The sequence below is a fragment of the Oncorhynchus tshawytscha genome, linkage group LG20 (genome assembly GCF_018296145.1).
Source record: "Oncorhynchus tshawytscha isolate Ot180627B linkage group LG20, Otsh_v2.0, whole genome shotgun sequence".
Taxonomy (NCBI): domain Eukaryota; kingdom Metazoa; phylum Chordata; class Actinopteri; order Salmoniformes; family Salmonidae; genus Oncorhynchus; species Oncorhynchus tshawytscha.
Window position 1 is genome coordinate 44251114 of NC_056448.1, and position 19426 is coordinate 44270539.

Below are 19426 nucleotides of genomic sequence, written 5' to 3' on the forward strand. Positions count from 1 at the left end.
TTCAATTCCCCAATTACTTGTGCATTATTTAACCCTCTGTTCCCCCATGTCTGTTTGTGAGTAAATGTTTGTATGTAGTACGGTCCGTTAATGTGGGCTCTCTTTTTGTATATGTTGATTAAAGTACGTCTATTTACTCATATCTGCTGTCCTGCGCCTGACTCCTCCACACCAGCTACACACAGACTGCATTACACTTTAAAAATGTTCCAAAACATTCACAACACACTAAGTGTATGCCCTCAGGCCTCCACCAATAAGGCCTTTATGGTAGAATGGCCAGACGGAAGCCACTCCTCAGTAAAAGGCACATGACAGCCTGCTTGGTGTTTTCCAAAAGGCACGTAAAGGACTCTCAGACTATGAGAAACAAGATTATCTGTTCTGATGAAACCAAGACTGAACTCAAGATTGAAAGCCATGCATCACGTATGGAGGAAACCTGGCACCATCCCTTCCGTGAAGCATGATGGTGGCAGCAGCATTTTTTAGGGATGTTTTTCAGCGGCAGGGACTGGGAGACTAGTCAGGATCGAGGAAAGATGAACAGAGCAAAGTACAGAGAGATCCTTTGTGAAAACCTGCTCCAGACCACTCACAACCTCAGACTGGGGTGAAGGTTCACCTTCTAACAGGACAACAACCCTAAGCACACAGCCAAGACAATGCAGGACAAGTCTCTGAATGTCCTTGAGTGGCCCAGCCAGAGCCTGGACTTGAACCCGATCGAACATCTCTGGAGAGACCTGAAAATAGCTGTGCAGCAACGCTCCCCGTCCGACTTGACAGAGCTTGAGAGGATTTGCAGAGAAGAATGGGAGAAACTACCCAAATACAGGTGTGCCAAGCTTGTAGCATCATACCCAAGAAGACTCGAGGCTGTAATCGTTGCCAAAGATGCTTCAACAAATTACTGAGTACTTTGCAAATGCAAACATTTCTAAATACCTATTTTGCATTGTCATTATGGGATATTGTGTGTAGATTGATGGGGGGAAAAAAACAATTTAATCAATTTTAGAATAAGGCTGTAGCGTAACAAAATGTGGAAAAGGTCACAGGGTCTGAATACTTTCCGAATGCACTGTAGGTTGACATTGGGAAAACATTAAACAAATTGTTACTTCAGAAGTACATGGTACAATGCTAAACTGGTTACTGATCAGTGGAGGCTCCTCAGAGGAGGAAGGGGAGGACTATCTTCCTCAGTAAATTTCATAGAAAATGTTTAAAAATTGTAACATTTTAAAAAGTCATCCTTTTTTAAATAGGACTATAGTAAATATATTCACGTCACCAAATAATTTATTAAAACACACTGTTTTGCAATGAAGGTCTACATTAGCCTCAGCAGCACTCTGTAGGGTAGCACCATGGTGTAGCTGGAGGACAGCTAGCTTCCGTCCTCCTCTGGGTACATTGACTTCAATACAAAACCTAGGAGGCTCATGTTTCTCACCCCTTTCCATAGACTTACACAGTAATTATGACAACTTCTGAAGAATGTCCTCTAACCTATCAGAGGTCTTGCAGCATGAACTGACATATTCACCCGATCAAAGGATCACAGAATTAATCTTGTACTGAAAGCATAAGCTACAGCTAGCTAGCACTGCATAATATGTGGTTAGTATTTGACTTAAAGAGAGAGAGAAAGACAATAGTTGAACAGTTTTGAACAAATTAATTTATTAAAAAATTAAAGAGAAGCAAGAGAGGGAGAAAGCCAAATTCCCTTGCATTTTTTGTCAATTCCGCTTTCACTTACTTAGCTAGCAAATGCAGCTAGCTAGTTTAGCCTACTCAAACACCTGGCTCAAACAGAGAGAGATGCTATGTTAGCTAGCTGGCTATGACTATCCAACACTGGAACTCTTCCAAGTCAAGGTAAGCGTTTGGTAGTATTAATTTATTGCCACTAGGGCCCGCAGGTGTAACTGCTAAACTGCTTGCTGACTATACACTGTAATGCATGATTGTAGCGGGTTTACTAACACGTTACTTCTATGTTGACTATGGTGTTTGCTAATATAGTGACAACAATGTAGGCTGTGTGTTGGGGTTTAGCAGTTATGACATGAATGTTTGGCTTGGAAAAGGTTTTTTCGCTAGCTCACAGACAGCTAATGTGTTGTGCACTGAAATCCGCAAGCAACGGTAAAAGGTGAGAGGAGGAGAGCAATGTAGATGCAAGTAGGAATTATACAAAGAGCAGTGGCTGCTATGAAAGTGAACTGTGTTTACGTGTGATCAGGGGTGTATTCATTCCTCCGTTTCTTAAATGGAAGCAAACAGAACAGGGATAAACATACCTGTACCATACCACATACCATACCTTTGAGATATCAGCTGATGTACGAAGGGCTATATAAATACATTTGATTTGATTACCTAACTTTGTCCAATAGAAACTCTTGTTGGCAACTTTTGGACTAATGATTACACCTAGATAAAGGCAAGGTTGTGCAAGGCGGTCACGGTCTGTCACCTTGATTACTAAAATGTTTCTCTCAACGTGTTCAACTACTTTGTAAACTTGTATTCATAGGATATAGGTTGTAGCAACCTCATGATGGGTATTGGGAAAATTAGTGTGTCATGTAGCAGCCTAAACCTATCGATGTTACAATGAACTGGGTGAATGGAATATGAATGACAGTCATCCAATATGCTGTAAAAGAAATAAGGCCATGCTCATGAAAAAAAAAAACATTGTCCACCCTCATCTTAAACGGCACCGACCTCTATTATCAACGTAATTAAAACAGTACAAATTATTTTTCTATCATACGTGTATATGTTTGTTCAGTGTACTACGGCTAAGGGCTGCATCCAGGCACTCCACGTTACGTCATGCATAAGAACAGTCCTTAGCCGTGGTATATTGGCCATAAACCACACCCCCTCGTGCCTCATTGCTTAAATACACCCCACTGTATCTTGTGCATATGCCAAATAAACATTATAGTGAGAACGCACGCACCATTAATTAATTCAAACACATCTTCTTCAAGGGTTGCTCTCCATGGTTGTGAATCACCATCAATGCTCTGTTGACTACAGCTAAATGTGAGGTGGAAAGATATATTACAACCAAATACAGTAAGTCAGTGTCCCAACAGTTTCCTTTACATACACAGGATGTGGTGTTATGTGTGTAACGTGTCTCGCTAGTGTCAACATCCTATTAATTGAAGGCAAATAGTCCATAAATATGTTCAAAATCTAATTTATTTATACAGCCCTTCTTACATCAGCTGATATCTCAAAGTGCTGTACAGAAACCCAGCCTAAAACCCCAAAACAGCAAGCAATGCAGGAGTAGAAGCACATTGGCTAGGGAAAATGTGCTGAAAATACTGTTGACCACCTAGAATTTCTTATCTACAAAACATCTAGCTAGCTAGTTAAAGTTAGCTATTTGAAATAAAGGCACTGGGCATCTTGTGTGGTTCATGCAGTGTAGCTACATGATGCTATCATTCGATTCCTTGGAGTACAAGACAGTCTGTATACAGAAGATGTTAGCTAGCTAGCTAGCTAAGTAGACGTGTTAGCTTGCTTGAACACTGAACACAGTGGTCAGGAGCAAACATAGCTAGCAGGCTAAAAACACAATCCAACACTTACCAATCAGTCCATGAGAACAGTGGCGGTTTTGGTATCATTCTTCCAACTTTCAAAATGAATTCCCATATTTATTAGGTTTCTGAATTGGTCATGAGCAGCCTTTTTCTAGCTTGATTCAGATCCAAGAACCAAGAATGCTTGTTTCTGTTGTCCCTACTACAAGGACAGTTTATCTGCAAACAATTTGGCTAGCTTGTTGGCTTCATCTGCTCTCTGTTTGTTTCTGTCGGCTTTAATGTTAGCTTTTATTAATTGCAAAAATGGCAAAATTGCAAAAATCTCTGAAGCTGGAGTCCTATATCTCCCTCACTAACTTTAAGCATCAGCTGACAGAGCAGTTTACTGATCATTGCACCTGTACACAGCTAATCTATTAATAGCCCATCTGTAAAAAGCCCACCCAACTATCTCATCCCCATATTGTTCTTTTTTTTGGCTCCTTTGCACCCCAGTATCTCAACTTGCACATTAATCTTCTGCACATCTATCACTGCAGTGTTTAATTGCTAAATTGTAATTATTTCGCCACTATGGCCTACTTATTGCCTTAACTCCCTAATCTTAATACATTTGCACACACTGTATATAGATTTTTCTATTGTGTTATTGACTGTACGTTTGCTTATCCCATGTGTAACACTGTGTTGTTTGTGTCACACTGCTTTGCTTTATCTTGGCCAAGTCGCAGTTGTAAATGAGAACTTGTTCTCAACTGGCCTATCTGGTTATATAAAGCTAAAAATAAAAATGTTTAAAAAATGTAAATTACAATTTTGAAGCAAATTTTGGCAAATTGAATGATGTTTACTTGAGGGGAAGCTTATCTTACCCCGAGCCTACTGGACGCGTTGCCGATGCCGACATCAATGTGAAAGTAACAGGAGTATAAAACAGCTGGCCCATGAAGCATTACAAGTACAAATGCCAACGTCAAATTCAAAGCAATCAGCCCACTGCCTAAATGGCTGACCGGCAAAGCAAACTGTCTGGCACCGTCTCTGCTTTCTTAATAAAAATGAGAGAAAGACAAACAGGCTGGCAGCTTCTCTTCGAGAGACGCTCCGCATGGTCCTAAAGCCAGCCATCAATACTCGAAACAGTCATTGCATTTTAAAATCGGGATTGGAATGATTGTAGTCAACTTTTATTTTTTTATAGCATACCCATACATTTTTGGTCTTGAGCCTCTCAGAAAATTGTAAACGTAGTATTTTTTTAATATTTTTTAAAACTGTGTAATAACACGTTCATTAGATGTCCATCGCCTCAGTTTAATCCCACAACCACCACAATAATGCTAATAATAGCTTTTAGTTTTTAAGCTAATGGATCACCACCAATTGACACTCGCACTTGGATCACGATGAAAACGTGAATAGAGTCAATTTAAAAGTGGCATTAAAACACATTCACACATTGAACTGTACAAACATGAAATATTTTAAGTCAATCATTAAAGATGTTTAAGCTTTTGGCTGAACCAACCTCCCCTCAATGTATCAACAACACTCCTAGTGCACCACTGGTGTTCAACATCCACTGCTTTTTTCTGTGTTTCAAATGTACTTTAGCCAGTTACCTTATTAACATGAAACATGGAGATATCAAATCAGGGGCTCCCGAGTGGAGCAGTGGTCAAAGGCACTGCATCTCAGTACAAGAGGCGTCACTACAGTCCCTGGTTCAAATCCAGGCTGTATCACATCTGGCCGTTATTGGGAGTCCCATCGGGTGGCCCAGCGTCGTCCGGGTTAGGGTTTGGCCAGTGTAGGCCGTCATAGGAATTTGTTCTTAACTGACTTGCCTAGTTGAATAAAAGGCTCTGGAATTAAAATATGCCCCAAACACTGTAAACCATACTTAAAAGCTCTGCTGCCAAACCAGAGAGGCACGCATTGCGCTCTGGTGCCAATTATTCCTGGCCTCTTCCTGTTTCCAGAATGTGGGATCTGACTGCTCTCTACATTTCCGTGACATCAGAGCTGAAGATGTGCTGAAGATGCGGGAGTTCTACTGAAAGTGGGATCTGACTGCTCTCTACCTGTCCGTAACATCAGAGCAGCCAATGGGCCAAATCAGCAGCTGTCTTCAGGTTGTGGTAGACTACTTCTGCACAGGAAGGACAGTTGATAAGGGATACGTTTGTATTTCTGTCTCTTTAAAACCGTCTCCTCATCCACTCTGGTGACAGATCTAAAGCCTCGGAGAACAATTAAGGTACTCTCTGTTCTATTATAATGGACTTAGACAGTGTGGTGTGTTCCTATATCGTGGACAGTTTCTGAGGTGGGTATTGTGCTTCAGGGAGATGTCAGAATTCACACAGAATTCTCGATGCCGCCATCAATCTGACTGTGAACCCCCTAGAGGGCGGAAAATTTTCTAAATTCTCAAAAAGGTCTGACTGGATAACTGTGCTTTTTCAGTCAAGAAAAGAATCACTGCCCTTCAGCAACATACCTATGATGGACTAGGTCCAGGTGCCAATGATGACAATGAGTTGGTCGCAGTCAGAGCATGGATGAACCGTACTCCTCCTGATGCTTCCTGGGCTGATGGGGAGGCGGTGAATGGAGGCGCTGGAGACTAGACAGGTGGGCCAGTAACAGAGGGTTGCCTGTTCAAAGCCCAGGCCTTTCGGAGATGAGCCGTGTGTAGTTTCAGGGTGTTGGGTACTGTGTCATCAGAATAACAAGTATGTTATGTCAGTATAACTGATATACACGGAATGTACAAAACATTAGGAACACCTGCTCTTTCCATGACAGACTGACCAGGTGAATCCAGGTGAAAGCTATGATCCCTTATTGATGTTACTTGGTAAATCCACTTCAGTCACTGTAGATGAAGGGGAGGAGACGGGTTAAATAAGGATGTTTAAGCCTTGAGACAATTGAAACATGGATGGTGTGTGTGAGCCATTCAGAGAGCGAATGGGCAAGACAACATATGTAAGAGCCTTTAAACCGGTTATGGTAGTAGGTGCCAGGAGCACCGGTTTGTGTCAAGAACTGCAACGCTGCTGGGTTTTCCACGCTTAACAGTTTCCCCTGTGTATTACGAATGGTCTACCACCCAAAGGACAGCCAGCCGTGGTAGTGTCTCCTCCATGGGTTGAGGTAGGATACGTGGTAGTGTCTCCTCCATGGGTTGAGGTAGGATACATGGTAGTGTCTCCTCCATGGGTTGAGGTAGGATACGTGGTAGTGTCTCCTCCATGGGTTGAGGTAGGATACATGGTAGTGTCTCCTCCATGGGTTGAGGTAGGATACATGGTAGTGTCTCCTCCATGGGTTGAGGTAGGATACGTGGTAGTGTCTCCTCCATGGGTTGAGGTAGGATACGTGGTAGTGTCTCCTCCATGGGTTGAAGTAGGATACATGGTAGTGTCTCCTCCATGGGTTGAGGTAGGATACATGGTAGTGTCTCCTCCATGGGTTGAGGTAGGATACATGGTAGTGTCTCCTCCATGGGTTGAGGTAGGATACGTGGTAGTGTCTCCTCCATGGGTTGAGGTAGGATACGTGGTAGTGTCTCCTCCATGGGTTGAGGTAGGATACGTGGTAGTGTCTCCTCCATGGGTTGAGGTAGGATACGTGGTAGTGTCTCCTCCATGGGTTGAGGTAGGATACATGGTAGTGTCTCCTCCATGGGTTGAGGTAGGATACGTGGTAGTGTCTCCTCCATGGGTTGAGGTAGGATACGTGGTAGTGTCTCCTCCATGGGTTGAGGTAGGATACATGGTAGTGTCTCCTCCATGGGTTGAGGTAGGATACGTGGTAGTGTCTCCTCCATGGGTTGAGGTAGGATACGTGGCAGTGTCTCCTCCATGGGTTGAGGTAGGATACGTGGTAGTGTCTCCTCCATGGGTTGAGGTAGGATACGTGGAAGTGTCTCCTCCATGGGTTGAGGTAGGATACGTGGTAGTGTCTCCTCCATGGGTTGAGGTAGGATACGTGGTAGTGTCTCCTCCATGGGTTGAGGTAGGATACGTGGTAGTGTCTCCTCCATGGGTTGAGGTAGGATACGTGGTAGTGTCTCCTCCATGGGTTGAGGTAGGATACGTGGTAGTGTCTCCTCCATGGGTTGAGGTAGGATACGTGGTAGTGTCTCCTCCATGGGTTGAGGTAGGATACGTGGTAGTGTCTCCTCCATGGGTTGAGGTAGGATACGTGGTAGTGTCTCCTCCATGGGTTGAGGTAGGATACGTGGTAGTGTCTCCTCCATGGGTTGAGGTAGGATACGTGGTAGTGTCTCCTCCATGGGTTGAGGTAGGATACGTGGTAGTGTCTCCTCCATGGGTTGAGGTAGGATACGTGGTAGTGTCTCCTCCATGGGTTGAGGTAGGATACGTGGTAGTGTCTCCTCCATGGGTTGAGGTAGGATACGTGGTAGTGTCTACTTCGGGAAAGAGGATATAACGAGGTTATGACATCATCCATTTCAGAAGATCCCATATGGCACCAGTCCTAAAGACATTGGTTGGTGATTAGTTTAATGTTCGTTATAGAACTCCACTTCATCTAATGTGTTGAATGTTTCCCAAGCCACTCATATAGGGAGTATGAGCAGGAATACATTGTGTTTGCAGATGGCATGATATTGTTTGCAAGTCTATCATAATCAAAAAACAACAACAACAAAATGGAAGTAGATTGTTGTTTATACCTCACTGCTGGAGGGTTGAGGGTATGATACACCAGACAAGCTATAATTTACCTTCATTAATGAACATTACAATTCTACTCTAAGTACGGACCGTCTCCATAAAGTTAGGACATTTTGAAAGCTGCTACACATGGTAATTTTTCAAACCGTTGCATACAGACGGAAAACGAGTAGGCGGGGACAGAACACAGATGACACGCATACGAGGGCTGTGACAAACGTATGCGACAAGATAATAAAGTGACAAAATGATTCCGTGTCGAACACACTTACCAGAGCAGAAAGCGTCTGGAGGGAAGGAAGACATCTTGAGTCATCTATCATCCTTAAACACAGAAGCCTCGAAAGGTGGAAAAATAAATGATGATAAATGTGCAGATACATTTAGTCAATACCTGAGTTTCTATCCTTCGCCCCAACTCAGTTTTTTTTTATTCCAAGTTACTCTGTTCCAGCTAATGCACTTGGATTTAATCAAGGGTCTTGTCTTTGTCTTTGTGGGAGTCTTTATATATAGTTTTAGTCATTCATTTTAGTTAAGCTCATTGGTGAAACCCACACTGTGACTGAAATGACAATGAGAACCTGATGGGCTCTACCCTGCAGGCTCTGTCACCGAGACAAATCACCCAGGGCTCTTTTACATGTCTTGTGTCTCCATTACACTCAAAACGCATCTTCAAAATGGCAAAGATAGTCTTCTCTACTTACTGTATGTTCAAGCAAACAATGCCATCAATTATTTCAATGCCTCGTTTTGAAATCAAGAACACAAGGGCTTTTGTTTCATTTGTGTGTGTGTGTGTGTGTGTGTGTGAGAGAGAGAGATGCTGTTATCAACAGGGCTAGAATCTTGTTAACTTAATGAGTAAACAAAAATAAACAGCATGGTCTTCTGTCTACAGGTTCATTCTTAAGATTGATTGAACATCAGCTTCATGGTCTTTAACCCTTTATTGTCATGGTTCACCAGTATCAGAGCTGTTGAGAATGTCAAGCAGGTTATCAAGACTATCATGTTAAGTCTGGGTTGCGTTCAGTAGCAAAACGTTTTGCAATAGAAAACACATGTTCTTATTTGACAAGGTCAGGTAGTACCTCCCGGCTTAACTTGGTTTCAAGAAGTTCTTCTTAATGAACACTACCCTGGTGTGCCATATCACCATATCTCAATATTGTTGAGCCTATGTTTTCCCAGCATGCATAGGGATTTGCACATTTGACAGGGGCTGGAAGTGTTTGTCACCGGGGCGACATTACATAGCTTGTCAACATTTCTGCTCTTGACAATATACTTAAACCCCATACACTGGGGCCTAGACTTAGCATTATTGTTGTAACTACGTCACCCCCCCCCCATCCACACCACACACAATTATCTTGAATGCATCTCAGACCATGAAAACAATTGAGAGAGAGCTATGGAAGACCGAGAGACTAGGCTCATTAGAGAGAGGAGAAAGGGCCATATAGTTATTCGACTGCTCCATCATAACAAAAAAAAGACAACACCAGACACAGCTGTGATACTATTCATCTCCAGACAGCCAAGAGCTGGTGCGCACATCTGGTGCCAGATACTTAGCGCAATTATTTATGATTCCCTGGCTGATTGAAAAATCCCTGTGCCAGGCGGTAACTGATGGTGCCGCTAATGTCATTATGGGGAGATTATGATGCCCGTGTGGCGCAGCAGATGGTGGCACTCACCGCCACCAAGGGGTGGGGGGTCTGGCAGAGGGCTCGACTAGGGCACCATGGCAGTGCCAGCCAGTCAAAAGATACTAGACGGGTGAGTGAGCGAGCGAGCGTGCACGCTTGTGTCAGCCACAAGAGCATTAGTGAGGTCGGGCACCTGTGGTGGACGATTAGGCCTGGCCCGCAGTCGGCGTTCCAATTCATCCCAAAGGTGTTTGATGGGTTTGAGGTCAGGGCTATGTACAGGCCAGTCAAGTTTTCCACACCAATCTCGACAAACCATTTCTGTATGGACCTTGCATTGTGCACAGTGGCATTGTCATGCTGAAACAGGAAAGGGTTTTCCCCAAACTGTTGCCACAAAGTTGGAAGCACAGAATCGTCTATAAGGGAATGCTGTAGTGTTAAGATTTCCCTTCACTGGAGTTAAGGGGCCTAGAAGAATCATGAAAAACAACCCTAGACCATTAGTCATCATCCCACCAAACTTTACAGTTGGCACTATGCATTCAGGCAGATTTTGTCCGTTGGATTGCTAGATGGTGAAGAGTGATTCATCACTCCAGAGAACGCGTTTCCACTGCTCCAGAGTCCAATGGCGGCATAACTCCAGCCGAAACTTGGCATTGCGCATGGCAATCTTACAGGCTGACCAGACCGGACACGTTGCGTGCGCGAGCATCGCAAAATACATTTAGTATATCCATGTTATTCTATTATTGCACCCACACTGCTCGCGTGCGCCAACGAGCGTCTGCGTTGCCAAGGGCTAAAATAGAGGTCAGTTCTATTTCTGACGCAGATCAGCTGCAAGTCCTGCCTCTCCCATCTCCTCATTGGTTTATAGAAGCAGGTACCCACGTGCCATCTCCTCATTGGTTATACCCACGTGGGGGATTGGAAGATGAGCTGTTTTGCCGGTAGTCGTGGTAATACTATGAAAGTTTAGATGCCAATCACCATATAAATTAAACGATGAAAAAGCCTGGAAGGAGGAGAGATGACTAGAAACTATTTGGTTGACCATTTTATGTGTGGATTAATTGTCGGAGTAGAGGACCTTGTGCATTTCAGGTAAAATAACAACTCAATGTTTATATCCCAGGACAAATTAGCTAGCAACAGCAAGCTAACTAAATAGGACAAATTAGCTAGCAAGTGCAAGCTGACTAGCTAAATTGCCATACATGTTTAATGCTTTTCGACCTGTCCCCAAATTAAATGTCATTGCTTCAGATTTTTTTGTGGTTATTTTAACCTGCGTGTCCTGATAGCGTTTGGTGTAGGGGGACAAAATAGATGTATGCACGAAAGCGCACGATGGCACACGCGCGCAGCCGGTTTGGATTCCGTGTTAGGCTTGTGTGCTGCTGCTCAGCCATGGAAACACATTTCATGAAGCTCCCGATGAATAGTTGTGCTGACGTTGCTTCCAGAGGCAGTTTGGAACTCAGCAGTGAGTGTTGCAACTGAGGACAGACGACGATTTTTACGCGTTACGGCACTCGGCGGATCCCATTCTGTGAGCTTGTGTGGACTACCACTTCACGACTGAGACGTTGTTGCTCCTAGACGTTTCCACTTCACAATATCAGCACTTACAGTTGACCGGGGCAGCTCTAGCAGGGCAGAAATTTGGCAAACTGACTTGTTGGAAAGTTGGTATCCTATGACGGTGCAACGTTGAAAGTCACTGAGCTCTTCAGTATGGGCCATTCTACTGCCAATGTTTGTCTATGGAGATTGCATGGCTGTGTGCTCGATTTTATACACCTGTCAGCAACGGGTGTGGCTGAAATAGCAGAATCCACTCATTTGAAGGGGTGTCAACATACTTTTGTATATATATATATATATATATACAGTAGTGTGTGTGTGTGTGTGTGTGTGTGTGTGTGTGTGTGTGTGTGTGTGTGTGTGTGTGTGTGTTTGCACCTTGGAGTTCTATGTGGACCAACAGATCTACCCGGCTCTTCCAGACAATGTTTCGGGATGTTACTTCAATTCTGACACGTTGTAAAGGTAGGGTGCTAATCGTCATTATTTTATCCATAGTACACATTATAGCTAACGACAAGGTCAAGTGTCCCCTTAATTAATATTTTTCATTTCTCCCAAGAGAAAATCAAAGTATGCTTATACATAGAGTAGTTAACAAAATGTATCTAAAATTTGGCCCGTGTTTAAATAAAAAAAACATGTAGATAGTCAAATGCAACAAAATCTTAGTTGTTGTTTAAATAAAAGTACAGTATTTTAACATGCTGAGACAGAGGAGATTCTAGCAACCCGTAACACCGGTCTGTGTAAAAAACAGCAGTGTTTTAGCTTGAGACTGACTCTGAGATTAGCCACAGGGTAGATTACACCAATCCTGTTAGTGCTGAATGGGATCCGAAGAATACACCTTCTGTTGATGAGATTATCAACAGTTAGTAAAGAGATTGTAAAGGATGAGTGAAGGTTGCCTGGTGTTCACATCTCTCTCCTACACACACACACACACACACAGACACACTCAAATACACACACACACACACACTCAAACACACACACACACTCAAACACACACACACACTCAAACACACACACACACACTCAAACACACACACACACACTCAAACACACACACACTCAAACACACACACACTCAAACACACACACACTCAAACACACACACACACACACACAGGGCGGCAGGGTAGCCTAGTGGTTAGAGCATTGGACTACTAACTGAAAGGTTGCTAGATCGAATCCCCGAGCTGACAAATAAAAAATCTGTCGTTCTGCCCCTGAACAAGGCAGTTAACACACTGTTCCTAGGCCGTCATTAAAAATAAGAATTTGTTCTTAACTGACTTGCCTATATAAATAAAGGTTAAAAAAAATATTGAAAAAATAAAAATGTACACACACAATCTCAAAGTAATAACATAATACAATAATGTTCATAGTAGAGAGGGGTGGAGTCAACGTCATAGTATAGGGAGAGAGGGGTGGAGTCAACGTCATAGTATAGGGAGAGAGGGGTGGAGTCAATGTCATAGTATAGGTAGAGAGGGGTGGAGTCAACGTCATAGTATAGGTAGAGAGGGGTGGAGTCAACGTCATAGTATAGGGAGAGAGGGGTGGAGTCAACGTCATAGTAGAGAGGGGTGGAGTCAATGTCATAGGAGAGGTAGAGAGGGGTGGAGTCAATGTCATAGTAGAGGGAGAGAGGGGTGGAGTCAATGTCATAGCAGAGAGGGGTGGAGTCAATGTCATAGTAGAGGTAGAGAGGGGTAGAGTCAATGTCAAAATAGAGGTAGAGAGGGGTGGAGTCAACGTCACAGTAGACATGGAGAGGGGTGGAGTCAACATCACAGTAGAGGTAGCGAGGGGTGGAGTCAACGTCACAGTAGAGGTAGAGAGGGGTGGAGTCAACGTCACAGTAGAGGTGGAGAGGGGTGGAGTCAATGTCATAGCAGAGAGGGGTGGAGTCAATGTCATAGTAGAGGGAGAGAGGGGTGGAGTCAATGTCATAGCAGAGAGGGGTGGAGTCAATGTCATAGTAGAGGTAGAGAGGGGTAGAGTCAATGTCAAAATAGAGGTAGAGAGGGGTGGAGTCAACGTCACAGTAGACATAGAGAGGGGTGGAGTCAACGTCACAGTAGAGGTAGAGAGGGGTGGAGTCAACGTCATAGTAGAGAGGGGTGGAGTCAACGTCACAGTAGAGGTGGAGAGGGGTGGAGTCAACGTCACAGTAGAGGTAGAGAGGGGTGGAGTCAACATCATAGTATAGGTGGAGCCAATGTCACAGTAGAGGTGGAGAGGGGTGGAGTCAACATCACAGTAGAGGTGGAGAGGGGTGGAGTCAACGTCACAGTAGAGGTAGAGAGGGGTGGAGTCAACATCATAGTAGAGAGGGGTGGAGTCAACATCATAGTATAGGTGGAGCCAATGTCACAGTAGAGGTGGAGAGGGGTGGAGTCAATGTCATAGTATAGACAGATGAAAGCATGAGGCAGGGAAATGGAAAGAAATGGAGGATCGAGAGAGAAATTGATTTAATACTGAGCTCAGTAAATGTGTCCTGTTGAGGGATTAGGTCTAAGTGACAAGCTAATATGGGTACCCACATTCAGGGGTGTGTGACGGGTGTCATGTTTATTGTTTGGCCTACATTTCTGGATGGGGGGGGAATCATCCGTTGTGATTTGTGCGTGTCAGTCTTACTCCGCTTACAGGTGCATTGTTCTCCTGACACTATCCTTCTCCCTCCATTAGTTTTATTGATCATTTTTCTATCAATCATCATAAAGGGTTTTACATTTCTGAAGGGCATGCAGTGTAGATGGATTGGGACATTTATGCATTGTATACTATAACCTACCTATTCAACCATTTTTTCTTAGTAGGAGACATACTGTTAATAGTGCTGTAATTATAACATTACCCAGCTAGCACATTTGATTCCTTGGAAGTTGTAGGAACGTGCGTTTTTGGTTTCCCATTGGAATTGGGAACGAAGCCATACGTTTTTACGTTCTGAGAATGTTAATGAAAATTGCACCTGCTCTGGGATTGTACATTTCTAGGTTGCAGGAATGTTCTGAGAATGCTTTTCTATGGTTCCCTGAACGTTTTCCTGGGAGGTCTTTAGTAACGTTCTGAGAAAGGAAATGATAGGTTATTTGAAGGTAATTAAAATAACGTTCTGAGAACAGACTTTCTATAACACTGCTAGCCTGTTTGGGTTAACTGTTTCGAACAGTTGTGGAAAAAGTACCCAATTGTCATACTTGAGTAAATTTAAGGATAGAAAAAGTATTTGGTTTTAAATATTTTACTAGGCAAGTCAGTTAATTACAAATTTTTATTTTCAATGACGGCCTACCGGGGAACAGTGGGTTAACTGCCTTGTTCAGGGGTAGAACGACAGATTTTTAACTAGTCCAACACTCTACCCACTAGGCTACCTGTTGCCTCATTCAGGACCTCTTGTGTGTGTGTTCCACTTCCCATAATTCAGAGTGGTTTCTATTTCAAGTCTGCAGCCAAGTAAGTTAAAGAACCGGCACGTTGTGGTGAAACACCCCATACTTAAGTATCATAAGTAAATGCAATTGCTCAAATATATTTAAGCATAAAAAGTAAAAAATAATTTCAAATTCCATATATTAAGCAAACCAGATGGCACCATTTTCTTGTTTTTTATTTATTTAGCCAGGGACACACACTCAGACATAATTTACAAACGAAACGTGAGTCCTTCAGATCAGAGGCAGTAGGGATGACCAGGGATGTTCTCTGTTTAGTGAGTCCACCAGATCAGGGGCAGTAGAGATGACCAGGGATGTTCTCTGTTTAGTGAGTCCTCCAGATCAGAGGCAGTAGGGATGACCAAGGATGTTCTCTGTTTAGTGAGTCCACCAGATCAGAGGCAGTAGGGATGACCAGGGATGTTCTCTTGATAAGTGTTTGGATTGGACCATTTTCCTGACCTGCTAAGAATTAAAAAAAATGTAATGAGTACTTTTGGGCATTAGAGAAAATGTATGGAGAAAAATTACATTGTCTTAAGGAAAAGTTGTCAAAAATATAAATAGTAAAGTAAAGTACAGATACCCCAAAAAACTAAGTTAAGTAGTACTTTAAAATATTTTTACTTAAGTTCTTTACACCAGTGGTTTTGAACTCCAAGCACAGGACACATGGAAATGAATTTGCTTAGGCCAGAGATCTCCAACAGGTCGATTGTGATCTACCAGTAGCTTGCAGCACACCTATCAGTAGCTCCCTAACAATTTTGGAAATACATGCAATTTTAAGCAAAATTTGCTTAAAAAGCCAAACCTAAAACGATATCTGCTAATTTAATTTCCAGCATTATTGCCCTTGTCTGTATCACGCATTTGTTTATCACTGTCCATGTGTGTAGCCAGTTGATGTGATAACCATCCTGTCGGTTGACAGAAATACGTTCCCCCCTAAACCTTCTCAATTAAATGTTAACTGCAAAGTTGTCTTACCTGGCAGAAGTATATCATGAGCAAGTATATCATTTGTATATGTCACGTGTGCGTCCTCTGGCGCACACCTGTCACCATCGTTACGCGCACCTGTGCGTCGTCAGACACACCTGGACTCCATCACTTCCCTAATTACTTTCCCTATATATGTCACTCCCTTTGGTTCCTTCCCAAGGCATCATTGTTTCATTTCTGTGTGCTATTAGTGGTCTTGTTCTGTATTATGTTCCATTTATTTGATTAAAACACTCACTCACTCCCTGAACTTGCTTCCCGACTCTCAGCACATATCGTTACAGTATCTATTATTTGTAAACTCTGTCATTTGTGGGCATTGTAAATTGTAAATAATATCATTGTAAATAAGTATTTGTTCCTAGTTTGCTAATTTTCCTAATTTGTTCCTAACTGACCGGCACATTAGACAGCACATTACTCTCTCTGCTAGATGTGCAATTAAAGGGCAATTACACTCAAATCAAAATGTGTTCGTTTTCTACAAGACCTATAAAAAAAGGTATTCTGGTGTGATTTAAGCATTTACATGGACTCCGAACAGCCAATGCGTTGTTTCTCTATGAACGAGTGTCATTTTCAGAGTGAAAAACAAATCTAAAACCAGAAAAAATGTAACTGAGAAAAAATTATTTGGGAAAATATAAATTATATTGACAGAACATAGTGTACTACTTTCTCTTGTACACACTAAGGACCTGAGGAAGAGAAGAAGAATGTGCCTATTTGAAGCTGGCTCACGCTAGAAAAGGTTGGAGGCCCCTGGCTTAGGCAAACACATTCATTTTTTATTGTGTCAGTGAGATTTCAAACAATATGCTCTTCTGCTCTCTATCTATGCAATTAGTCCACTTCGCCACCAGGATGGAGTTAGCATACCATGTTTGTTTTTTAAACTAACACAAAGCGGTTCATTTCAGCCTATTCAAACAGACCCCATTTCAAAGCACACATTAAGATCAAGTGTGACCAATAACACACTTAACAAGATAGAGGACATGGAGTGTTTTGTTGATGCTGACAACGGAATGTACATGTTATAAAATAACATTCTTAGAATGTTATTTGAACATTATACTGTTTTTTTTATGGAAAGTTGTCTTAAATGTTCCGAGAACATGAATTTAAATATAACCATGAGGAAACCTGTATAATGATCATGCTGTTTAATCAGCTTCTTGATATGCCACACCTGTCAGGTGGATAGATTATCTTGACGAAGGAGAAATGCTCACAAACAGGGATGTAAAACAAATTTGTGCACAACATTTTAGAGAAATAAGCTTTTTGTGAATATGGAACATTTTCTGTGATATTCCATTACAGCCCATGAAACATGGGTCCAACACTTTACATGTTGCATGAAGACTTTGTTAAGTAGTAGTAGTTGCAGGCAACAGTATTTTTCAGTGACAAAACATTTGTGATGTGAATCTTCCGTTTACACACAGGTGTTCGGAGACGCAGATAGCTAATTAGCACAGGTAGTCCCTTCTGTCTTCCGTAAACAAGCGTTGTAAGATCAAATCAAAAATCAAATCAAATCAAATGTATTTGTCACACACACATGGTTAGCAGATGTTAATGCGAGTGTAGCGAAATGCTTGTACTTCTAGTTCCGACAATGCAGTAATAACCAACGAGTAATCTAACTAACAATTCCAAAAAAACTACTGTCTTATACACAGTGTAAGGGGATAAAGAATATGTACATAAAGATATATGAATGAGTGATGGTACAGAGAGGCATAGGCAAGATGCAGTAGATGGTATCGAGTACAGTATATACATATGAGATGATTAATGTAGGGTATGTAAAGAAAGTGGCATAGTTTAAAGTGGCATAGTTTAAAAGTGGCTAGTGATACATGTATTACATAAAGATCTCTCCTTCTCTCTTTCTTTCTCTCTCTCGGAGGACCTGAGCCCTAGGACCATGCCTCAGGACTACCTGACATGATGACTCCTTGCTGTCCCCAGTCCACCTGGCCATGCTGCTGCTCCAGTTTCAACTTCCACCTGACTGTGCTGCTGCTCCAGTTTCAACTGTTCTGCATTATTATTATTCGACCATGCTGGTCATTTATGAACATTTGAACATCTTGGCCATGTTCTGTTATAATCTCCACCCGGCACAGCCAGAAGAGGACTGGCCACCCCACATAGCCTGGTTCCTCTCTAGGTTTCTTCCTAGGTTTTGGCCTTTCTAGGGAGTTTTTCCTAGCCACCGTGCTTCTACACCTGCATTGCTTGCTGTTTGGGGTTTTAGGCTGGGTTTCTGTACAGCACTTTGGGATATCAGCTGATGTACGAAGGGCTATATAAATTTGATTTGATTTGATTTGATAAAGATGCAGTAGATGATATAGAGTACAGTATATACATATGAGATGAGTAATGTAGGGTATGTAAACATTACATTAAGTAGCATTGTTTAAAGTGATGACAATAAGGCCGTGTGGGAACCCTAACCCTATGAATCAAATCAAATGTAATTGGTTACATACACATATTTAGCAGATGTTATTGCAGGTGTAGCGAAATGCTTGTGTTCCTATCTCAAACAGTGCAACATCTAAAAGTAAAATAATGTAACTAAGAAATATATAAATGTCAGGACGAGCAATGTCGGAGTGACATTGACTAAAATACAGTAGAATAGAATACAGTATATACATATGAAATGAGCAAAGCAGTAAGTAAACAATATTAAAGTGACTAGTGTTCCATTATTTAAGTGGCCAGTGATTCCGTGTCTATGTCTATAGGGCAGCAGCCTCTAAAGTGCAGGGTTGAGTAACCGGGTGCTAGCTGGCTATTTAACAGTCTGATGGCCTTGAGATAAAAGCTGTTTTTCAGTCTCTCGGTCCCAACTTTGATGTACCTGTACTGACCTCGCCTTCTGGATGAGAACAGGGTGAACAGGCAGTGGCTCGGGGTGGTTGATGTCCTTGATTATCTTTTTTGGCCTTCCTCGCTGATATGAAAGAAAAGGTACCACAGGTGATGCATGTTGATGTTGAGATCGAGCATCGCGGCTCTTAACAAAACGCTGGGTTATGGATGTAACCTTGGTTTTAATGGGTCGCCAAACAACCTACGGGAACTCCTTCCCCTTCACAAGATGTGATGGAGATGCTTAATATCAAAGATGTTCACAGTCACGCCACACACTTACTGTACCCATGTGTACCCATTACTGTACCCACTTACTGTACCCACTCTGTCACTATAAAAGGCAGTGTGGAGTGACATACTGTCTATTACTTCACTCGAACCCCACGGAGGTGGAAGAACAACATGAAAGCTTGGCGACTTGTTACTGTTCTCAGAGAACTGAGGTTACATCCGTAACCCAACGTTCTCTTTCGTTCTTGTAACCAAACGACCTATCAGAGGCTGTG